Below are 26273 nucleotides of genomic sequence, written 5' to 3' on the forward strand. Positions count from 1 at the left end.
TTAGCCTAGTAAATGGTAAATGACTTGGTGCTGCAGCAATTCCACCAGCACACTTCCTAATGCGAACACAGAATGATTGAGGGCAGGTGAGACCATAGCACATCAGTGCATACACTTCTCTGTCATGTTTGCTGGGGTGTTGAGCACTAAACCATGTAAACCGTGTCTAGAAAACCTTCCTGAAGCTTTTACCCCTTGTCTTAGGATGTGTTGATGCCTAATCTCTAGTCAGTACCCCAAACCAGGAAATGCCAAATACAGCAATGACACCAGTGGGTGTTTTTACATGGTGGCAAATTATAGAGGTTCTCGGGGCTTCCTCCTAACCACAGCTTCTACTGTTTTTACTTCTTCAGTTTCAGTATAAGGCAAATAAATGTACCTACCTAATCTTTATTTATTTACCTCTACAGTCAGAATAATAATAAATGTTTAAATAAAGTCTTAATTTCCAGATGAAAAAAGATCATATTCATAAAGTAATTGATATAATGCCTTGCAATAATAAAAATTCAGTAAATGATACCTACTTGTACTACACAAGACACCATCTCCAATGCTCAAAACAACTCTAGAAGAGAGAGATTATTCTCCGCATGTTATAGATTTTTAAAAAACGAGCCTCAAGGAGGTGCTGTAATTGACAAACCGTTAAGTGGTAAAATGAACTCTAGTCTGTTCTGTTCCAAAGCCCATGGCTTTCCACCCCACCAAGCATGACATTACTGTAACATTCAGAAAGTGGTCATAGGAGATAAATAAACCTGTTAGCAAGGCACCATTAGCAAGAACAGCTCAATTTCAGCCCTGCCAAAACTCTGTCCATTGTGTTTGGCAGACACGCTTCAGTTTCCAGATGGATAATGTGGAGCCAAGCCACTAATCAGGTCAGTAGGTCAACCCTAAAGGAAGTGATTTGCTGCTAATAGACCCTGTCAGTTCTATCAAAATGTGCCCATGCTCAAAAGCTGGTGTCTACGGGACTCTTCAAAGGGCAGCAGCAAAAGAGGGGGAGGACCTGTGTTCAGAACATCCCATGCCGGGATCTGCCTTTCTCATGCTTCAGGGAACAGGGCTGCAGGCATTGGCCGTATATGAGTATTTTCACAGAACTTGGAGAGATGAAACCCTGCCCAGAAGGAACACTCTGAAGGGTAGGGGTTATCACCAGCTTCTGGGGAAAGTGCATATCAGGAATTTACTCTCGCATAATGTAAAGCAAGTTCATTATAGAAAGAGGTGTAGTGACAGAAGACAGCGTGTGTTCAGGATACGGGCCAATAGGGTGCTGTTCCTGGCTCTTGGTATTTGTGATTCTGGGCAGTTGCTTTACTCTCCTGGGTCTCAGGTGACTCCTATGTAACATTGGAGTAATAACTTACTGCATGGAGTTGCTGTGAGTAAGAAAATGAAAAAAAAATTAAAGCAAATGTTTAAAGAAGGAGACAGAAGAGAAGTAACATTATTATTATCTGTTCTGTGCTAGTCAATAAGCAAAAGAAAACAAGCAAATAAAAAAAGTAACGTAAAACAATACAATAAAAAAGTTAACAAACTAACAAAAACAAGTCTTTGCCACAGGCGTTTCCCCCACTTCAAAGTGAGAGAGTGCGGAAGCTCATCAAGATTAAGTAGACGGAAGTCACCCAAGTATCAAATAGCGGCTTCAGAATTCAAACTAACGCACACAGGGCAGAGTCCCAACCTTCTGCTTGGTATGATACACAACAAGCCCTTCTAGTTTCTTAATCTTTATGGCTCTTCCCCACCTGCAGAGGGGTCGAGTATTAAATACCAAATGCGCACAGTAGAAATTCTCCATCTGCTTCTCTTCCTGTCCTGTCCTCCACAGGTCTCCCATTTCCTGCCTCCTTTACTTTAAAACTCCATTGTCTCTTGACCTTCTTGGTTAAAACATTAACTTCTCTTCTGGTGAGAACTGAGCTGCAGTTGGTGGCACTTCCACATTGACCTGTGACCCACAGTATCTCCAATCTCTACTGGCGATTCTGACCGTATTGGGCCTAAGGAAGAGCAGCCTCAGGCTGCTGTGTAAGCCTCCTTTCGGATTTAGTAGATTTCTGTCCAAAACAAAGAATTCAGCACTCATGCCTCATTGTTTATAGCAACCCCTTGAGGGTGAGCATCTGCTTGTTTTGTTTGTTTTGTTTCTTTTGTTCTGGAAGGCTTTCAGATCCTTGCCTGGTGCATAGGATTTCACTCATATGTGGAATCTGATGAACAAAATAAATGAACCAACGAAATAGAAACAGACTCAGAAATAGAAGCAGACTGGCAGCTGTCAGAGAAGAGGGCATTGAAGGGCTGGGTGAAAAGGCGAAGGATTAAGAAAAAACCTCCTAGACACAGACATTACTGTGGTAATGGCCAGAGGGGAAGCGGGTAGGAAGGTAGAAGACCATATGGGGGAATAAATAGTGATGGAAAGAGATTTGACCTGGGGTGGTGAACACACAATACAATATACACACAATACAATATACAGATGATGTATTCCAGAAATGTACACCCAAAACCTATAGAATTTTATTAATCAATGTCACCCTAATGTCTTCAATAAAAAGAGTAAGAATCCTTGCCTGGGAACTGAGATTGCTGTATAATCACTTCATCCTATTTTAGGTTTCCAGTTTTCTGTTAGAAGGACTGACTATTTGTTAGGGATTCTTAGCATTTGCAAGCCAGAGAGGACCGAAGGGGGTAGCCCAGCACTGCACAGGCTGCTTTGTCCTACAGGAAGGCAGCTCGCTACACCTCCACTTCAGATGGAAGGAGGAAGGGGAAAGAAAAGGCAGGAAAACAAGCTCATTAGCAACATGTATCTCTGCAGAGACACATGGTTCTTGGGCTAAAGCAAGAACCAACTATGAGCATACATTTTCTTGGCTGGTCCAAATGTTGGCAATAAAGACTCACTGGTTCTACCTCTTCTTTGACAAACAAAAATATAGGAACTTCAATGTCTTAGTTAATCTCATATATGTATATTAACGGAATGAAAAGTGGAAGCTAGAAATTCTTCTTTATAGATGAGTGGTCTTACTACCTAGGCATCCTCAGCAAACGGTCTCACGTGGGCCTTAATTAAAGCCCTCATCCTGCAACTTTTCTAGTAATTGGATGTGCAGACTGTTGTTAAATGTGGGATACTCCTTGTTTTTCTGGACCTCATTAGAATATTTCAAGTCCAAGCCAGGGACTACAAATTAATACTAAGAGGTTTAATTAGTTGAACCTATTATATATCACATATATGAAATACTAGATGAACCATAACAGAAATCATAAACATAGCACTAATGATATGCCTGGCATACTCCTTAGTACATTATTTCCTTTAATCCTCTTAAAATTACAGGTAGTATTAAGGCTACAACTGTTACAAATTATATAGAACTTACTATGCACACACACACACACACACACAAATACATGGCCATTAATCCTCACAATAACTCCAAGAGGTAAGCATTACTGTTTTTACCCCCATTATACAGATGAGGAAATCAAAGCTCAGAGGCACTAAATAATGGTTATTTGGCATGCACTGATTGAATGCCTCCTGTTCTTGGACATTATGTAAGCACAGGGGACACAGGATGCCTATGGAAAGAGTGGTCCTCAATCTCATGAGGAATACAGATTTTAAATGTACAGCTCCAAGAGTTATTGCCCATTAGCATGATGCTGCTATGATGGAGTGCTGTCTTGAGGGAATATATGTGTACATGGGGTGTATACTGGAGAGGTAGAATCTGGTCTCTAGTAAAGGGAAACTTTCCTCTAGGCCATTGGGGTAGATTGGAGGAGCTTCCCAGGCAAAGGTGGAGGAAGGAGAATAAGAAACCATGAGTTTGGAACTGCGTTGTCCAGGGCACACCATGAAACGTGGCCAGTGTGCATTCAGGGATGCTGTATGTAAGTCCGACATACACAAACTTTTCTATATTACATTTGTTCATACCTCAATTCGTTATATAGATTAAATGTCAGAATGTTAATGTGTGGATATATTGGGTTAAAGAAAACATTAAAATTAACTTCCCCTGCTTAATGTACTTTCCTAGTGTGGTTACTAGGAACTTTATAACAACATATGGAACTTGCTTTGTGGCTCACACTCTGCGTTTATCGGGAAGGCCAGTGTGGAGTTCCAGATCAGAGCAAACAGCAGCAGCTGGAAGAACTTGGTGGACGGGACTCAGGCCTTGGATGCAGCAGAGGGATAACTATTCCAGTGTCGCCAGGGATGAGGCAGGTTGAGGTCACACTCCTGGGACTTGGGGTCCAACACCAGGGTACTCTTCCTTCTTTAGTCAATCAACCATCAAGGTTGACATCATCCCAAGAGCCCCAGAATACACAGACCTGTGTTCCTTGAGTTTATATTCCCCACCATTGGCCTCTCACAAGGAATGTCCCTGAACTTGGAAACCTGGGAACCATGATTCACCTCTGCCAATTCCCTGAATGAGCAAGGTTTTTGGGCCAGGATTGGGGCATTAGGAAAATAGTGTGTGTGTGTGTGTGTGTGTGTGTGTGTGTGTATATATATATATATATATATATATATATATATATATATATATATATTTTTGTTTTTTACTGGTTTTACCGTTCTCTTTTTTCATCCCTTCTTTATGGTCTTACCACCTCTTATTTTTTCTGTATTTTTCCTGTAGTGGCAATTCTCAACCTCTATTAAGCAGATCCCTGGGGGTCTACTCTCATATCTTTTGTCCTAAATCCTACCACTTTCCAAAGGGACTAATCCTATTCCAAAGAATGCATATATCGTTCCAGAGCTTATCACATTCTTCTTTGTGTTACAGGTATATTATTTTCCCCCAGGGATAAACCAAGAAACTTACCAAACAGAGATGACATTAGATGAATGTTGCAGTTATTGCCCTAACTAAATAAATAAATAAGATGGGAGAGAAAAGGAAACAGTGGGAAAATATTAGAAATACAGTAAAAATTTTGTAATGTGTAGAATATTGATTTTATGTTCCTTGCTAGCAACATCTACTTTTTTAAAAGCATGTATATTTGTGTGTGTGTGTGTGTGTGTGTGTGTGTATGCACGTGCTCTTGTTTGTGACCTCCAGTTGAAGTGTCAGAGTAGACAGGGGTGCTTTTCTGCCTCATTAGCCGTAAGTCAGATGTGTTTTCTGGATCTGAATGGGAATTTGTGTTGAAGTCTTCCTCTCTGGATGCGTAAGACCTTTGGGGATCTGTGTCATTTGTACAGATCAGTGTCCATCGTTCTAACTAAAGCCTAGTTCCAAAGTAACTTCCTTCAGAAATTCATCTAGCTCATCTTAGAGTGGATCTGCTTTGAATTTTCATGAGATGTATTGTGGAGCTTCCTCTGGCTTGTTCACCAGAGGCGTTCGGACACTCCTTTGTTACCTACCCATCCATCAACCTACCTATCATCTCACCGCTCCTTCATTCTTTGTCTTCAGCCAGCCTCTCTCTCCTGTTATTTTTTTTGCATATCAAACAAAGGTTTAATGGCCATTATTCTACCATGTTCCTTGCACATGTCCCTGAGACCGCCAATTTAATTTACTGAGAAAAATGCTATGTAAATAAATTGGTTGCCACAGCTGCCTTGTGGAAGTATGGGCATGGTTTGGGATGAAAAAGAGCAGAATTCATGAAAGAGTTACTGTTTCAGACTATTTCGGATGAATAAGCAAGCACTTGATGTTAAAGTGACGGAAAGAAATCCTAGACAGAGAAATTGGAATGGGGAAAATTTTTCACATAGTAAACAAAAGTTACATTCTGTGCCCTAGAAGTAGTGCCGTAAAAGTGGAACATAGGATAGAAGGGTATCAGCATTTTGGAAATGACAGGCGTTCCCTTAACATCATATTAAATAATTTAGGCTTTGTCCTACAGACATAGACAGATATAATACCATTTTATATAATAGCATAGTGGTATGCACTTAGCTTTGTGTTTGAGAAAGGGTTTCCTTAGGTAACAGAGATGCTCCATATGTGTATGCTACCTTGTTACTTGTGTCTAAAAGTTCTGAAAGGATGAAACCACCTCTTGTGAATTGCTTCATTTTCCTAGAAACCTACTAGAATCCTCAGCAGATAATAAAAACATATTCATCTCTATCTAAAACACGTGACTAGTATGAGAGCATGTTTCTTTAATAAGAATGGGTGCTTTGGCACAACAGAAACCATTGGGAATAATCTGGTTCCACTTTTCAATGCTTTTTTTTTAAGATTTTACGAGAGAAAACTCATGTCCACACCCACGCTGTGTATCATTTTTGAGTCTTAGTCTCCTCATCTGTCAAAATGAGAAGGTAAACACCAGGCTCCAATGTTACTGTGAGAAATTTGCCTGGTGCATAGAAACCTCTTCGTTTTGTTTCTACGTTGATTTTCATGGATTCTTAAACTATCTCTTATTCTGTGTCTGTCTTCAAAATGAACTCAGTGAAATGCTGTGATGTTTAGATTGCCATCAAAGCAGAACGACCAACTACCACAGGAAAGAATTGATTTTGAACTTTATTAGTATTTTCCTTCCTGGCTATGGAAGAGGAAAGAAAGATTTTAGTACGACCACTTTGAATTCCTAACAATGCCTTAATAAGAGTTCAGAGCAAGAATCAACCTTGCTGCATATTAGGTTTTACGCCGAATCTAACTGACCCTGAACGAAAATTCAAATTCTGTTCCACACAGATGACAGAAAGCAATATCCCCGCACTGCCAAAGACATGTGCACACAGAGACAAGAACTAGACGCCTTATTAAAATCGTTCTTTTAGCATCACCTTTGAGGAGGGCTTCAAGACCTTTCAATGTCAATGATACAACTTTCAATGACTTATCATGGACTGGAAAATGAATGCAGGACGCTGAACAAGATGTATTCCCAAAGTGGAATGAGATTTCAAATTGGATTACTACACAGAGACAAGAAAGCCAGAAGCGGACACTGCTAACAAACGTCGCCATCTGAGCTGGGGAGATAGGAGTGGGGAGTTTCCTGCACAGTGGAAGCTCAGCCATGTGCCCACCCTATCCTCAGATCTTCCCCGGGAAAGTACAGCTAGTCCTGGGGAACTCCTGCTCCAAATTCCCACCACACACAGCTCCGGCTGAATCCAGATGCACCGACTCCTGGAGCCTACTTTGTCTGGTTTGCCGGTCCAAGTGATGTTTTCTCAACACTCCCATTGGCTGAATTATTGAAAAAGCTTTTAAGTGATATTTTAAAGTTTCTTGTTTTAAATGAGCTCACTGTGCTTGCGGGTCAGGTGGCAATGAATACCACTGCTGCTCATTTAAATAAATAAAAAGAAGAGGTCCGGCTGACTTCCAAATGTTCCGTGTGAAGCAAAGCACAGCATACCCCTTCACTTTCCTTTCTTGACTTATTCTTTAAAATGTTCAACTTCCATGTAAAATTCAATCAGCGCATCTCTGATTTATTTATACTTAACACATAAGAGTGTTTTAAGTGCTGGTTGATGTCAGAGATACAGTATGAAGATGTGTGCTGGTAATTTCCAGCCTTTGGCTTTGGAAAGCGAAAAGTTGCTCTTAATGTTTAATGCAAAGGTCTGAGAAGGTTGATTTTGATGCTGCCCTTGAACTCCTCAAATGATAATTACCTCCAATCTCAGGAAATTGCATTTCTCCATGGACACTGTGAATGCAGTTTTATAAGGTCTAACAATATCTGCACTTACACTCTTCCTTTGTCATAAAAGCAAAAGGGTAACAAGGGGGTGTTTATAAAGGATGAAATATTGAAATGATATAACCCACTCTGGGCATAAAAAAAAGCGTATGTTTACATTGGTTGGTTTTATAATGTGTGGCAATTGATATTTATACCTGTCCATGAATTCAGAACCTGTGCGCGTGAAGGGTTGGGTGGACGAGAACAGATAAAGGCCAGAAAGTTTTGTCTTAAAGGCCAATATTAGGGCCAGTTAGTTAATGGACCTGTGTTAGTCAAGACAGGCTCACTGATGCCCAAGTGACAAAGACCTCTAAAATCTCAGTTTCCAGCCTTAGTGGGGTGGGTCAGAAAAAAAGGCTTCTATTTGTTATGGCAATTCAGGGATCCAGAGGAGAGATGTTTTACCCGAATGGGGTTCCACACTCCCCATAGTGTCCAGGCAATCTGATGAATTCCCTATCTAGAATTTTATCCAGAAGTGGCATATCACTTCATCCCTCACCTCTTTGACCAAAACAAGTCATGTGCACCCACCCAGTTGCAAAGGAAATGGAGAGCCTAACTCACCTTTCCCCTAGACTGCTAAGAGCCTGAAATATTTGGTAAATTCCACCCCTATCTGCTGCAGTAATGAAGGAGCCAGTAAGACAAGACCCAAAGAGGATATGTCACCAAAAATTCTCAGCCACCACCGAAAGTCAAAATCCAAAAAGCTATATCAAAAAGAGCAGGGTTGAAGCCATCAGAGTGAAGTGGGGGTAAAAATAGTGTAAAATTGTAACAAAATGGAAAGGAACTCAATGATTATCTGGGTGATTGTCTTGCACAGAGAGGGGTCGCTTTTTTCTCTAAAATATTTCTGACTCATTGTACATAGACTGGTCTGCCTTACTCAAAGGTACAACGTCAAAGTTAGTAAATTTGAGAGAATTTGCATCACCTTTGCAACTTTTCTAGTATTTGACCATTGAACTTGTGTCATTTGGTCAATAGATGTAATTTGATTCACTATAGAATTCTTTGCCCACTTAAATTTTTTTACTTTTTAACCTGTAAGATGTTAAAGAGTGCAGTTGCTGAAACTTGGCTACAGAAAAGATGAACTCAGGCCCCTTTCTCATTTGAATGAAGTGTTCTAATAACAACCCTAGATTTTTCCAAATGTAAATTCCTTGTCTTTCCCAATTTGAAGAGTTTTCTGTATCTAGACCAAGGGTGTCGAACTCATTTTCACCGGGGGCCACATCAGACTCATGGTTGCCTTCAAAGGGCCGAATGTAATTTTAGGACTGTATGAATGTAACTGCTCCTTAACAGTTCAGCGAGAGCTCGACCCTGCCACTGGATAGAAACAAGGTGCCGGGCTGGATAAAACAAGGTGGAGGGCGGGATTCGGCCCACGGGCCTTCTGTCTGCCACCTGCGCCCTAACCCCTTCACTCTTCTTTCCAACTTTTGAAACCCATTTGAATTAAACTCTAAGCTACCATGGAAAGGTCCCAGGCTCCAAAATCAAAAGACAGGGAATTAGGTAGCAACTCTGCCAGTTGTAACTATGAGCTACACAAATTACTTTTTTGTCAGGTACACAATGCGGATAGTGTTAGTTATTTGAAATGGTTTTATAAATATAAAATAATCTTAAAATATGGCTCAGTGTCCTCTGAGTCACCTCTTTCCCATCAGTTAAATTAGGAGAATGTAGAAATGCCAGCCTGATGGTACTAGTTTAAAATTAAAGGAGCTAACCTACTAAAATTGATGCCTGACCAATAATAAGCAATCAGAGCATGTGACTCAGTTAAACATGTAGACGTGTGGTCTAAACTATCATGTGATACAAATGTTAGTTATAACATCATTGCGATGATCACATTTTATTGTTGAAAAATCATAGAAGCATCTCAGGCTTTATAGATTTGTGGCAGTTACTCAAATTAATGTGCTCAAATAGTAATGACTTTCTTATTGATACACTAATTACTAAAGAACAAGGGAACTTGTAAGCGAATGGTTTTCAGTGTAGTTGGGAAGTGAAAATATTTCTGCTTTTCCTCAAAGGAACCAAAGAAAACCCACTCTTGGAAAAGTGAATGTGAAATTGTATGTGGAAGGTTGGTTTTAGAAAAATGTCTTAGCGCCTGCTGTTTTGAACAGTTTATTAGCTGTGCTGTACTCATAAATCAAGTGCTTTATTCTTCTTTGTTGTCACTCATGTGTTTATTAATATCAACCGTGCTTTTTAAAGGCAGATGAGTTAATACCTCTGAGAAATTACCTAACTATTTTAATACCAAATTAAAGACCATTCTTAAAACAGAAATCTTAAAGACATATTGAGCCAATGCTCTGTCTCTTGGTCTGCCTCAGTTATTGAATAAACCCAGCAGTCTATACATTTTTCAAATATGAATAATCTATTATGTCTAAAAGAAATCACATTTTAATTTTAAATGCTTCAGATGTTATGCTCAAAACTAGGGATATGGGGCCAGAGAAGTATTCCAGCCCAGGAAAGCCTCCGTCATTCACTTGGAGTGATAGGCAAGCACAGGACTAAGTTTAACAGAAGCCAGAGTAATGTGAATTGCAAATGGCGTTTGAAGCAAATTGCCCGGAGTACAGGGTGGGGAGAGTGATTAATTCAGGAGGAGGGAATCACCAAAGGCTCACATGTGCTTTCCATCATCATTGGTGTGGTGTGGGCCAGGAAGCACAGGATCATTTGGGCGCTTTATTTTTGACTTCCAGCTGGGCTCTAATTAATTTCCAAGGGACTCTCTCTTTGGATCAGCTCTTCCCTTCAAAGAGCAACCCACCTCCCAACCTTTTAATTGTTCATGCATTGATTGCTGAGAAAGCTTCTGACCAAATGATGAGCAGTTACTCGTTTCCCTGCATTTCCTGGGCACTGGGTGCCCATTTCCTGGGCACTGGGTGTACATTTCCATTGGCATTTTCTGTACATCAGAGATTTAAACCAAAGCACAGACCATATTTTTTTAAAAGGTGGCATTTTTATTATGTTTTATTCTACTTCTCTGGGTGGTGTTTGTTCAACTGCTTCATTAATGTTTGGACAAAAGTTTTAGTGATGTAGTTAAATTAATGTGCCATTCATCAGAAAAAATCAAAACATAAGTATAAATATATGTAAACACAATGTCTTGTGCTATCAGGAATGTAGGGGAGGCAGACAGGCAAATAAGTAAATAAGTAACTAATTAACTTGTAACAAAGTAAAATATGAGTTGAACCCAGATAATAAAGTGACAAGCTAGAATCAAGTTCAGATTTTTTTTTCCTACGCCAGATATTGGGAACACTGTAAGGCTTAGAAAATGTTAGAGTTTGCAAATAAGCAATGTTTATTCAGAGCCTGCTGTTTAAATAATAGCTTTCATGCCTGTATTCTTATAATTTGCAACTGCTGGAAAGGCATTTGAACTCCGTGAATCTTCAGAGAGAATCTAAATTTATATGGTTGTAAATACACCAGTCTATCTGACGGAGCAGACTTTCCTGTTCTCTTTCTGGTTAGTTGGCCCTTTCTGTCTTCTTGCCCCAGGCATCTAGAAGTCCCTTTGCCTAGTTATTCTCCTTTTCCTCCTCCTCCTGCTTTCTTCCTTTTATTTAGGGCCCAGGCTTGTAGTGCTCCTTTGTATGTGAACTAGCACATCCCATTTCATTCTACTGGTGCTGTGAGTGGAGTTCGTGTGACCTTCAGCGTGGAGCACCTGACACACCCTCCTTCACTCCAAGTACAGCATAAGTTAAATTAATTACTATGCTTAGATGATATTTGTCCACCCAGTAGTGAAGATAGAGGGGATTCCAAGGGGCACAGATGGAGAATTCTGTCCATCCTTCCATGTTTGCATGCATTCTACTGGCTATTAGACAGCCATAAAATTTTCATAAATTTTTTTTCTACAATTTCATAAAAATTGTTTTCAGAAATTGTAGTACCATGAGAACAAGACTATGTTATAATATTAAATTTAAATAGCAGGATACAAAGTTGGGTACAGAGTAGAATGCAAACATTCTAGAAGTAGTAGTCAAAGAAAAACAAGATAGAAAAGATACTGGAGTGCCATACAAGTTTATATCAGTAGATGTTCATTATTATGATACTATTGTCAAAACTGTGGGTCCGTTTTTGTCTTTTTTGTCTTTCTCTCTCTCACACACTCATACATTACTCACAGTGCCTATATAAACAATAGCATTATTAAAGAAACACAACCATTAATAATGTACATTCTTAATTTTACAGGCAAATGCATGCACTGATTAATGTTGCATGAGGACATTCACTCTTCCTTTCTGGTTTCATCAAATGCACATGTGATGATACTACTTTAAATGTTTTTTAGTTATTTTAATACAAAACATGCACACGACTACATTTTTTTCTAAGCAGCAATTACAGAAGAAAGTCAAATTGAAGTGTATACATTGCATAAAATAAATTGCTGAGAAGGTCAAAACATTAGCCAGGTACTATCAATACCGTGCTGATTAATTATTTCTACTTTCAGGAGTAAAATCAATAAGTGGGCCTGGAAGGGAAGGAGAATAGTGATTTCAAAAGCGATTTAAACTATGATTCAGGTAGTAAAAGACAAGATTTCGTTTTATCTTCTTTTCTTAAATTCTTCTTTCAGTGGCATACAACTCCCGACAAAAAAAGGCTTAAAAATCTTCTTTTTTTTTAATAAAGGTAAAGGGGAAAAAATCCTCTTCGGGACTGTACTCTCCAAGTTTTCATTACTCAGCGCTTCCTCTTTTTCCTCCCCTGATGCTGTGTGTTTAGAACGATTGAATTACGACTGGGACGTCCAGTCAGATGCTGTTGAGGTGCAGAAAATAAACGGATCAACCACGGGAAACTAAAGGCTCGTAATCCGGTTATCTGAAGTACATCTTGCAAAAGCAGTTTGTACAAGTGATAAAAAACTGGGGGAAGCTGACAGGAACACTCCTTCTTCCACTTTGCTTGGGCTGTTGGAGACAATTTTACCTGGTCAGTGTTTTGCATTCTTTGAATTTATTGCCTTTTGGAGCCAAACGTAGAAACCGTCTGGGTTTCCAACTTTGATGGTTTATCATCTGTATGAAAATGCGTGTTTCTTTTTTTTAAATGAAGAATGCTTTTGTGCTGTAGGCTGGCATTTCTGACTGAGAATTTGTAAAGGGAACTCTGAGTTCTCCCTAGCATATGTCATTCACCCCCCAAAACCCTACATTTAGCAACTCTACGTTAAGTCTATTTTGTACACAGAATGGATATGATATGTTTGGTGGATGGGTTATTAGATAAAAATAAACTTTAACGTCGATTGTGTCCAATTTTGTGTCACAATGTTAAGCAGGGGACCCACTTAGCACGTGGTCTCAACACATAACCAGGACCCTGCAAATGTTTGAGAATTAACTACTCAACAAACGGTAAGTTTTGACTGTGATCCAGACATATAAGAACAAATAAAAACAAAACAGAAAACAAATAATTAGCTTTTGTCGAATTGTTCATACATGCTGAGAATTATGTAGCTCATCCTCACTTTCTTACTTAATTTCCAAAATAAGATGAAATGATTGGGGGCGTCATCTTCTCTTTACATTTTACATATAACGATGTCGAGTAGAGGCAGGTTAGGTCATTTCTCTAATCACAGAGGACCGAAACCCTACACATGCTTTGCAAGCATCTCATGGAATCTGTACAGTGAGGACACAGTTGTTACCTTTAGATGACAGGACTGAAACCCACAGAATCCAGGGGCACTACTACGCAGGATTTTTTTAATGAAAGGAGATAGAGAAAAAAATATTGAGCCTAGTACTGAATGCCTCCAAGTTCAATGCTCTTGTCTTCAGAGGTAGGTTCTTTGAAGATTTTAAGGGGCACTTAGAGATTGAAGCCTTGCTCAAGGAGTTTAGAACTGTGAAGAGGTAAGACACACAGAAATGGCACAAAGCAGGAGTGACAAAGACAATACAAATAGTGTGGACAGATACCAGCCTCTAACGGGAGTTGTAAGGATGGAGGCAGAATCATGAACAGCCTCACGGAGGAAGAGGCTTTCCAAATTTCACTGAAGTACAGGTGGATCTGGGCACGTGAGGAATGAGTAGCGATGAGCCATGGACCTAAAAGCTTAGGCTGAGCTTTGTAAAGGAGAAAGGAGACATGCTACACAGTACTATGGACTTCGGTTATACGGTCTCTCAGAAAGGTTAAGTGTTCCAAAAAAGTAGTTCAGGGAGATCTTAACACATGATAAACAGCAAACCAACTGCCTTCAAGTTACTCCTGGCAGAAATAAACACAAGAAAGAAACTGACAAGGCAACTATTCATGGAACATCTACTCCATGGGGGGGGGCTGTGATGTGAACGGGGTCCGAAATGGATGGGGAGGTACAGCCAAAATGTCAGGCCTGGAAGGGGGCAAACGAGACTGTGATCAGTTGGAGAGCAAGCCTCAGGCCTGAAGGAAATAAAAAGCTAAGTAGCCCATGCAAAAATTGGATTTACAACTGGCCTCATTAGTGCCATGTTCTAACTAATTGGGCCGTATGTTAACGCACCGGGCAGGCAGCAGTGTCTGAAGATAAATGAGAAACGCTTGCTCATCCAGCCTGGTGGACGTACAGACGGCCAGATGGTGGCACAAGTGAACGGGGTGGGTCATTATGGGGGTGCATTTGAAGTATCGGTAAATAAGGGATTCATATAAGCGGGAGTTCATCTACAGATGCCTTCTCTCCACAGGTGTGGGGAAAGCAGTCTGCAGTGAGCTTAGAGCGCTGGATTGAGAATTAGCGCTGGAAGATTCAATACTGCTGAGCACGTTTATACCTCCGCTTTCCTTTCTTTGGAGTTTGCATCTCCCAGAAGGTCATAAGCTTGCCTCCCTTTAAACCTTTATTTATCCACTTATCTTTCCCTTACTGACAGGCTTGAACTTAACCATTCCTTATATTCGTAATCTCCTTACCACGCTCATTTCCTCCAATAACGAACATTTCATTTATCTATTTACTTGTTTCCTATGTTTTTCACCCACACTAAAATCCGATCTCTCTGAAGGTAGGGGTGATTTTCATCTCGTTCACCGATGTATCCCCACCATCTACAACAATGCCTGGCAAACAGTAGACGCTCACTAAATGTTACTAAATGGAGACATTGTGTTTTGCCTCTCCTGACTGACGTAAGGCAAAACATTCGGTCTGATATTTTACTGCTGCTGTTTCAATGAGGATAAAAATGGCAATGCTGTAGGCTGTTCTAAAGATCAGAATTGTCAGGTAACTGAAAGGCCCTTCATTATCTGTGCAGGATAACAGAACGTAAGGTTGCCACTGTCTTCAGTAAAAGAGAACAGTTATGGGAAAATACACCCTGAGGTCGCAAGGAGACAGCTGTCGTTTGGGGGTAAATTGGTAGGAGATTGTGTGTCACCAGCTAGTTCTGTTCCCAGTCTGCGCTTCAGTTTCTAGAACTGAGTCCTGTGACTCTGAGACACTGTGACTCGCTGACTCTACAGTGACCCGATTCCGTGAATATGTACCTAAGTGGTGGGTCTGTGACAGCCATTAGCGCCTCTGTTTAAGAGAATGACATTTCCCTAGCTTCCATTTCTTGGGCCATATTTAAGATGCCAAGCACATGCACACATGTGTGTATCTTCAGACTCTTAGTCTTTCAGAACTATCACGTGCTCAGTGTTCAGAAATAGAATGTTCCATGGACAAAGCCAAAGGCAGGAAGGATTGAGGGTGGGAGGTGGGAAAATGGACACAACTGTACTTGAACAACAATAAAAAATAAAAATAAAATGTTAAAAACTGACTAGGGCCAAGCCCTATGGGTTGGCAAATAATTTTGCCATTCCAGGGGCATCCAAACTGGCAAAAATGATAAGAAATTAACTGTTCGCAATGATACTGCCTACTGTCTCTCCTAAACTAGCTTTATTGTGAAATCATAAAGATTAAATTGTGCAGCTTAGGGAAGGACAGGGATAAGATACGAACAAAAATGTGTTTATGTCTCTTGTCTATAGAAAGCTCGATGGTGCATCTGAGAAGGCGGAGGCAGCCACCAGAGTCTGAGAGGGAACACATCTCAGTCAAGATAAAAGGGAAATTAGCCAGAGATTGCCTTTCTCAATAACATATTGGAGGCACCAAATCCAGGCAGGGAAAATGCTAGAAAGCATTCATGGGGAAATAGGGTGTATAAAATTCAAGGAACAAATGGAGGAAAAAGGAGAAAGAAGTAAACTAGATATCCTTGAGAGCAGATACTCTGCAATAACATTTATATTTTATCCTCAGGAATCCTTGCACTCGAGTTATCACTTGCAGGAGTTTAGAGAAGAATAAACCGAAGCTTGCCTAGTTTTGCTGGCTTGCCCAAGGCCACACTGCTGTGCGACACAGCCAGTTTTGCATCTTAGGGAGATAGAAGAAGCACTTATGTAAAAATCGGGTTTATTTACATTAATATCTCTTTGAAGACTTGTAGCACAAAATCTTTGTGTAAAACCTGAACTGTTCACAGTGCAGCCAACTGAGCCTGATGCCCGTAATTTTTATGGTACTGCTGTAAATTTGAAAAGTCGACCTTGAAAGGAGATTGCAAAACATTCGCCATGGCTGATCCATGTGACGGCCTGGGTAACAGGGCAGGCTCAAGAAAAATCCTGCCTCCCACAGTGAGCTTCCAGAACATGAAAAGGTGTGAGTTTCTTTCCATGTGTCTTGGTTTGTATCTTAAAAGTTGATTTAGAATAAAAATATGTAACATAGGCACACTCAGATGGCTCTTTTGATAATAGCAGATTAACTTTGAAAAAACTATAAATCTAATAACAATGATAAAAATTATAAGTAAAAGGATGGACAAGAGTAGAAGTAAGCTTGTAAAAATACCGCTAGTGTTTTTATACCTTACCATAAATAATGTCTTCATTTGCTTCATATTGTTACAGAGACTCATTGCAACATTGTTTGCTGGCTTTCGTTTAATAAACATGAGCTTATTCTATTTCTGAGGCAGGCACTGTGCTAATGACAAGGGCTGAAAGATGCATATGAATGTCTGTGTCCTCATGCACTTCATAGTCCAGTGAGTAACACGGAATGAAATAACACTTTCAGTGCAGATACTGAAAACCACAGTGAGTGTGGGTAAAGAACAACTGCTTCGGACAGGGGCTTCACGGAGGATGTTCCATGAAAAGTGTTTCATGGGTGGCAGTGAGCAGGTGAAGAGGTAATGCAAACGTCACAGCCTTTGCCAACGCAAGGTGGGGCAGGACGTGGATGGACAGATAAGGGGATCGTGTGGCTGAAGCTTGGCCCATCTGTCAGAGAGATCCAAGACCCAAGGTAGAAGTTGTTCAGCTCCCAGCACTGAAGGGCCACGGACGCCACGATGCCGCGAACGCCACGCCACTGAATTGGAACCATCATCTCACCTGTAATCAAATCCCACAGAATCGCTTTCTCTTAGCATTAGCCTGAATAATCCAAAGTTCGGTCAAGGTCCCAGGGGAAACAGGCTGAAGTAAATGTAACACAGAATTGAATGTGTCACTCAGAAGACGATGACATGACAGAGATAAGCAGTGTGTGTTTGAACAGAAAGCATTAGCAATGATTAGATATCAGGCTGAATTTTTAGGCTTATATGACAGCAGATAGAGATAAGTAGGATTTTTATCACCTATGACAGGTTGGAATAATAAACATTGCCTTTTTGCAGTGTTGAACATGTTTCAGGACTTGCAGTCATGGTATCATTGGTTTGCAGGAAGCACTTGCTTAGGAATGCCCTAGAGTTCAGGGAGTCACTTTCGGTCTACAGCCTACAAAGTATCACTGGGTTCTAGGATTTTCCTCTCCACCAGTGTATGGGCATGTTCCCAGTAACTGTGCCGTAGATGCTGAAAGAGACAGATCAACAAGCACTTACTCAGCCCTCCATTTCTTCTTTCTTTTTTCTTTTGCCTTCCTTCATTTCTCCTTCCCTCTCTCTCTCCATTCTTCCTTACTTTCCTTCCTTCAATAATTTTTTTTTTGAGAACCTGCCCTGTGACTAACATGGTTGGTAGGAATGACTAATACAGTCTCTGTCCTCCATGAGTTCACATCCTGGGGAAGGTATGATGGAGGACAAGAACTACATAATAAACATACAGTTCATCAGGCAGATACAGAAGTATTAAGCATCCAAACCATCTACTTTATTGGCATTTCTGCAGTGACCAACTTGGTCTGGTTTGTCCCAGACTTTTTTGCTTTTAGCACTGAAGGCCCCATGGCCCAGCAGTGCCCCAGTCCCAGATAAACCTGGGCAGCGGCCACTCTACAAGTTCCACGAGCATGTTGCAATATGAATAGTGAGCATCACCTGTGAATGCAGTGGGAGACCTAGAAAGTGTGTCCACAGCTGAAGCCTATACTGCATGTACTCAGGATACTGTTTTCTCTAAGCTGCCGGTGGGGAAGGTTTGTCAGGAGCTTATGTATGGGAGATACCAGAAAGCCTGTGAGAAAGGACTTGTCCAGAGGTTAAAAATAATATTTAGTCATAACTTGATGTTTAAGGGTAGTAGAGCAAGGGCAGATGTAAGTGACGGAAGTCTGCAAAGACTGGTCTGCAGTTTTAACTCTGTACTTCTGGGAAAGAACACCTCTGTGACACCTTAGGGGGGCATCAGGGAGACCATGTCTGGGGACAGAGGCCTTGCACAGTGGTGGAGAGAAGGAGGGAGTTGCATTTGAGTTACCAAGAGCCCTTGGACAAAGGGGTGGAACAAAATATGCATCTTGAGATCTTAGTACTGCTCTGCTAACATATTTAAGGACGCGTCGATTGGAATAATGTAGTCAGTGCATTGGTGGAGATACACATCAGTCTGAAAGCTTGCTATTCACCTGCTGCATGTTGGTGAGTTTTCAAGGGCAAGCAACCAAAAAAGGAAGATGAGTGGAATCAGAAGAGAGAAAATCACTTGCATCAAACAATCTAAGGAAAGTCACCGTCTGGATAGTGAAGCAAATTTTGAACCAGGTGGAAGGATACCTGGGGTTTGGTCCTTAGTTGGCCACCAGCTAACTTCACTCTGTGCACTTTTTCAACCACCATGGCCATCAGGGTACATGTCATTAAATATGTGAATACCTGTCCTTCCTTCGTCACTCAGGGGTCTCTCAAATGAGAAAAATAGATAATATAAGTGTGAAAAGTAAGAGATTATAGCAGATGGTGAATGAAAAATATTTTATGTTATTTAAACAACAAACTATTAAAATTTAATAAAATAAAATATATGATCAACACTTTAATTTTTATATTATAGAAAGCAGTAAAATTGCATAAAATAAAATCTAATATTATTATTTTATATTATAAATGGTGGTGTTTTTTTTTGCCCTGGCTGGTGTAGCTCAGTGGATAGAGCGCGGGCCTGCGAACCAAAGGATCACAGTTCGATTCAGTCAGGGCACATGCCTGGGTTGCAGGCCAGTTCCCAGCGGGGGACACATGAGAGGCAACCATACCTTGGTATTTCTCTCCCTCTGTCCTTCCCTTCCCCTCTAAAGATAAATAAATAAAATCTTTTAAAAAATGTTTTAAAAAAGCAGCTTTATTTAAAAAATGTGTTTTTTATTTAGCATTAGAAGCTAAGATAGTCTGCCTTCCTAGAATTAAAAATAACAGTAAAACTAGACATTATTGTCCCACTAAAGAAAAACCTAAAAGATGAGAGAGTATGTGTGTGCATTTATATACACATGTATGTATATATAAGTACTATACATGTTTATACATATATAATTTATAACTTAAATATACATAAGTTACATAGCTAAAACATGTACTATACAGGGCGGGGCAAAAGTATGTTTACAGTTGTTAATATGTGAAAAACAGAGTTTATTCTTGTATTATTATTTATATAGTATTATAAGTATTATTTACTTGTTTTCCATGCGAACAGCTAAACTGTAAACCTGTCTTTACCCCACCCTATGTAGTAGGAGCAAGGCTGTGTTTTTTGCAAAAATCATCTCACTCAATTTGCATTAATACTATGACAGGGTTAGTGTTGGTTCCATTTCGTACAAGTGGAAAGCGAGAGTCACAGCTGGCCCGCGAGGACCTTAAATGCATTGAGTGGAGCTCAGGTTGGAGCGAGTGCATCTGAGGCCCCATCGTGCCTTTTTCACCCCACACAAAAATACCTGCCTCAGTTAGTGCTCAGAGAAGGTGTAAGAGCAGTAAGGAAAGACGCTTGTTCCAGGTGCCAAACCTGTGGCTGTCCTGTGTGGACAGGCTGCTTGTAAGACGTTCACCTCCGAGGTTCACCGGCCAGAGTTGCCTCTTGCCCACAGGTCATTAGGCCTCGGTTTGCTTTTGGTGCTGTTTTGGTGTAAATAGTTTTGGAGTTCATCATGTGTATTCTGGGACAGGCCAGGACTTCCAGGTCAGCATTCTGTGATTTCCACTTAAATTAGCACAATGTGCACGGGGTCCTGCCTTGTATATTTCCAGTGTGATTGGAACCTTTTACACCCTGAAAGTTGACTTTATATTTCTCTGCCCTAACCCCTCATTTTATAACCGTGTAGGGCTCACAATGAAGGGCAGGGTAGCAAAACTTCTGAATTCTCTCCCCTTTGAAAATGCTCTTAACTTGAGGATGCTCTGAAGGATGAAGAAGCTTCCACGTGCCCACTCTCACCTCAAATGCAAGTCAGATCTTCAAAGCATACCCGGTATTTAAGCTTTGGCAGAAGTAGGAAACTAATTATCTTTGGAAGCAGGATTGGGCATGTTTATTTTGTGATTTAATAAAAAGCTGACATAGTGGCCATTAGCTTCCCAGAGCTTGCTCGGTTTAATATGCAAAACACACAGAAATTAACATAGTAATTATGTTAGAACTAACAGGATACAAACATTTTAAATGGATTTAACACATTAAATAATTCCATGTCTTATGTGGCCCTGGTGTCTTTCACAGATGGTCACAACATTGGCTAATTTGTTCTACAGGTAGTGCAAATTAATGTGATTTTCTTGGACTCTTTATTTTTCTTTAATGTGGACAGATAGCTTTATTTTTACTTGAAATCATACCTACTCTACTTAATGTGTTTTTGGTTCCTTTAGCAAAAAAGATCTGTGTCCTCTTCAGAATGGTGACTTTCTTTGCATACATGTTTCAAGGTGGGGAAGGAAAAAGCAGGTGAGCGGAAATACGTCCATTTGATACCTCAGATGGCACACGTGTTAATGTCATGAATAAAACTCAACCAGAAACCATTTATTCCTGTAGGTAGCCACCATTTTTCTGCACCAGCTATTCTAGGTGTAGAAAATGTACTCTATTAGGATGATATAATAGGTTGGTTTTTAGTATCTTTTTTTAATTGTTTTTTTTTCTTTACAAATGTCCACTCTATCATTGCAGCACATCTAGAAAAATTTGATATTGTGGTACATGGAGAAAATGAGACTTTTCCTTGCTGCTACACACACCTAGGTATGAGGCTAAAGATGTCATTCCTAATGATGTACATGGAGATAATAAATTCTGAAAATGTAAAAAATTAGTTATCAGCCCCATCATTTTCATTCTGCAAATGAAAAAAATGAGTATGCTTAGGCTAGTTTTTGTGGGGTTGTTTTTAGCTTTTTATAAACTTTTTTTTTGTTTTTTTACCATGGCCTCATGTTCAAGTACAGTTGTCTCTATTTCCCCCGACCCCAGGGATCCCCACCTCCCACCCTCGATCCGACCTTACTTTAGCTTTGTCCATGTGTTCTTTACATATGTTCTTTGACAACCCTTCCCCTCCCTCCACCCCTCTGGTTACTGTCAGTTTGTTCTTAATTTCAGTGTCTCTGGTTGTATTTCGCTTGCTTGTTTGTTTTGTTGATTAGGTCCCATGTATAGGGGAGATCGTATGGAATTTGTCTTTCACTGCCTGGTCTTCAATATGTTTATAGTCTTAGGAAATGCTAAAATAAAACTTACAATAATGACCATATTTTTCCATTTTCTTACTATCTCAACTAAGCAGTATGAACAGTATTTATTAGAAGCTCAAGGAAATAAAATGTAATTAGAAGTTAAACAGTAATAGACAAAGGAAAGTAATAAGTAAATAAATGGAATCTCCTTGGAGAAATGCTTCATTCTAGGCCTAGGCAGGGAATTCAAAGGGTGAACCTGGAAAATCTCTTCACACAAAAAATCAAGGATGTTCAGAGACCCCTCTCTCTAGTCATGTCAAAACTAAAGGAATTGGGAGGCCAACTGGAGAGTCTGTATTGGCCAAGGTCGAAATAATTTGATCATCATTAGGAGTAATAACTGGTATGGATTATAATTCCTAAAGTATAGTTTATTTGGAATCCATTATTATGAAAGAGCAGGCTGGCAGCTCTGTGGGGTGGAGGGTGGAGGGACCAAGCAAAGAGGAAAAAGAACTCCCGGATGTAGACAGCAGTGTGGTGATTGTAGGGGGAGGGGCAAGCGGAAGAAGGTGCAAGGGGGATAAATGGTAATGGAAAAATACAGTAAAAAATGTCCTAACATTTTGAAAACAAAACAAAACAAAAATCACCAGTTCTGATCACCTTTAAAAAATTCTAGGACTTATTCTTCTTACACTGGTAGTGGGAAATAAAATAAAAGCATCATCCTGACTTTATTATATACACTGTATCTCATATTAACCAAATAAAGAGGGAAAGTTTTCCTTAATTAAAGTATGCCAGCTAAACAAACAAGCAAACAAACAAACAATAACAGAACATAAGGGTTGACAGAACTGGAAGGTCATCATTTTGCAACCTTTGACGACTTTATGAACAACAAAAAAAGTTCATTGATGGCTGTCACTATCACTGTAAGAGAGAACTTAGTGAAAGAATATAATATCTCCTATGAATTAGTCTACAAAATAATGGTAGTAAGTCAAACAAGAACAACCAAACAACAACAAAGACCAAGATCTAAATTCATGGTTTTCATGCAGGTGATTTTTTTCCCCAGGAGACATTTGGCAAAGCCTGGAGGCACTTGTTTATTGTCACAATTGGGGACATGCTAGGGGCACCTAGTGGACAGAGGCTGCTGAACATCCGACAATACGCAGGACAGCTCCCCACAAGGGAGAATCGTCCAAATGACTTAATGAAAATAGTCAACGGTACTGAAGTTGAAAAACCCTGATCTAGGCCTATCAGTTTACAGGAAATACGGAACACAGTCACTTTAAGTGTTATAATATAGGTGCAGTCAACAAAATGTGGACTGAGGAAAACTCTACGCTAAAAGACCTGGATTTTCAAGAAATATATTGCAAGAAGAGAGGAAAAGAGAAAGAAAAAGAGATAGATAGAAATGGATGCACACACAGAGGCAGAGAGAGAGAGAGAACAGACATAATTGATAGATTTAATAAGAGTTAAGAGTCTAATCACACTTATCATATTTAACATATCCACAAAACCACATTGTAAGAAAATATTATATTAATGAGGTACCTGGAGACTTTGGACACTGACTAAATACTTGATAATGCTAACAAATAATTATTTGATATATGATAATGACATTGCAAATAGTTAAAAATGTATAAGCCCTCATATTATAAAAATGATGCTAAAATATTTAAAGATAAAATAGTATGTCCGGCCCTGGCTGGTGTGGCTCAGTGGATTAAGTGCAGACCTGTGAACCAAAGGATCGTGGTTCGATTCCCAGTCAGGGCACATGCCGGGGTTGCAGGCCAGTTCCCAGCAGGGGACTCACGAGAGGCAACCATTCATTGTTTTTCTCTCCCTCTCTCCTTCCCTTCCCCTCTAAAGATAAGTAAATAAAATATTTTTAAAAAATAGTATGTCCAGAATTTGCCTCAAAATAAACCAGAGAGAGTGAAGAAATAATATTAAATATCAATGTACATGAAACAAGATGATCCTTGAATGCATGTCTGTTAATTATTTTTATTTTTTTAATATTTATTTACTTTTAGAGAGAGGGGAAGGGTGGGAGAGAAACACCAATGTGCGGTTGCCTCTCATGTGTCCTCTACTGGGGACCTGGCCTGCAACCTAGGCATGTGCCCTGACTGGGGATCGAACCGGTTACCCTTTGCTTCACAGGGCCGTGCTCAAGCCACTGAACTACACCAGCCAGTGCGGTACTTGTATTTTTTAATACTAGTTTTATTATTTACTCTGTTACAGATGTCCCCATCACCCCTAGCTTTTCCCACCTCCACTCAGCTGTCACCCTCCCCTTCCCTCTGGCCATCACCACACTGTCATCTGTGTCTGTGGGTTATGCATGTATGTTCTTTGGCTCATTTCTTCATCTTCTTCATTCCTGGGGCTAGATATCAGTTCCCTGAAGGATTATTAAACTCTGTAGTGTTTGAATCTTCTGTAACAACATTTCAAAGAGTTATTGAAATAAAGAGATTATCCCACTATTGCCCAAGTAGTTTATAAACTTCAAGTATCATTCATCCATTAATTCAGTTGCTCATTTATTCATATATTCATTTGATCCGATTTACTAGATGAAAACCCTTGGCTTTTGAAGTAAACACCCTTGAATTTGAAATCTAGTTCTACCAATTATTAACAGTGTGAGATTGGTGAAGTTATCTCACCCCTATTATCAATATCTTTAAGAATATCTTTAATTCCATAGAGCCACCCTTCCCAAGTCTGAATTTCCTTTGCGATTTATTCAGTAATTTAGTTTACTTGGTAAAAGCGGGCTGTTTATGACTTTGCTGACCTTAAAATCTCTCAACTGTCTTCAGAGTGACTAATTATTGATTTTGTGTAAGGACTATTTAATTAAATAGATACCAGGAAGAGATAGCATTTCTGTATAGGGAGAAATAGCTGAAGGTGATTATTAAATCTCTCTTTCCTTGTGGAATCTTGATAAAGTCATTGTTCACTTATAAAAATATTTTCTTTCGTTAGGACAAGCCTGTCTCCTTGTTTGCCTCCTTTCCTGACAATGTCACACTGGGATGGCGCCTGTTTACTTGAGATTATCTGACATTTCTCAAAGAGTTGGCTTGACATATGTGTACCAATATAGTTCAATTATCGAAAGATTAATTGTGCATCAGGAAAGGTCATGTATGAGAGAGTGACTTATATTTTAATATTTGAAACTTAGGTGGTTAAAATAAATTAACCCGATATTAAATTATTTACTGCTTCATAAGATTTTCATAAAAGAATTCCTCATTAGAACCTAAAACACCCTCTGCAGTCTGCTCATGCTGAGCTCATTCCACCTCTGTAACTCTCAGAACATCCCAGCCGCAGTTACTCAATCAGTTGCTTCCTTCTGCATAGCAGTATTACCCTAAAATTAGCAGCTTGAAGGAACGATCATTTTGTTTTAGTTTCTGTGGCTCAGGGAGAAAGGCAGAGAGCTTCTCTGGGTGCTTGCACAAGATCTCTCAGGTTTCACCTGAAATCTCAGCTAAGGCAAGACCTGCTTCTAAGATTATATACCTGCCTGTCGGCAAGATTCAGTTCCTCTCTGTCTGTTGGACTAAAAGTCTCAGTTCCTTGCTGGCTGTTGGCCAGTGACCATCCTCAGTTTCCATTTGACTGTTGGCTCTCAGTTCATTGCCATGTGAGCCTCCCCGGTGGGGCATTTTGCTTCATCAAAGTCGGCAAGGGCGTAAGAGTCAATAGAGAGGAGCTGCCAGTAAGCCTGAAGTGAGTCCCACTGAAAATATATCTGAAAACATTTTCTGTATTCTGTGGGTTAGAAACAAATTCCAGTTCCTACCCATTCAAGGGGAGAGGCTTGTACAAAAGCATAAATACCAGGAGCTGAGATTATTGGGGGTAATTTGCTCACCACACTTATTTTTGATTTCTTCTTTGAATAATGAAAACTCTTTTGAATTTCAGAGTTTGTATCTTTCCTTTGTATCAAATGTCCTTTTCCTGACTCTCTGCATTAGATGGCATCTTTGCATTATTTACTTCCCACTTCAAATGTCATCTCTTTAGGTAGGTCTGTATGTGTCCTCATTAAGCATCATTGCTGGTGCTTAATACATCTTTCTGAAACAATACGTGAGAGCTACATCCACTTGACATACAACTGTACTTAACAGCAAATGGGGTTTGGATATCCATTTTTGTATAGTCCTTAACAACTTTATTTTCCAGCACACTTTATATTTATTCCCAGATGATACTGGAAAGTTCAAAGTGGGCAATGGCAATTGCTTCAACTTATGTTTAGAATGAGTAGGAGTCAATCTGAGTTTAACAAGATGTAATAGATGGTGCATGTCATTTCCTACAAGCCAGTGTTTGGAATCCTGATTTCTCCGTTACTAGACTTACGTTTGTCTCCAGGGTTTATTAATGGCATAAGATAGTTGTTTGAGGAATACATATTGTATACAAAGAAAAAAGGAGGGA

The sequence above is a fragment of the Artibeus jamaicensis genome, unplaced genomic scaffold, assembly GCF_021234435.1.
Source record: "Artibeus jamaicensis isolate MK-2021 breed Jamaican fruit bat unplaced genomic scaffold, CSHL_Jam_final contig_464, whole genome shotgun sequence".
Classification (NCBI taxonomy): Eukaryota; Metazoa; Chordata; class Mammalia; order Chiroptera; family Phyllostomidae; genus Artibeus; species Artibeus jamaicensis.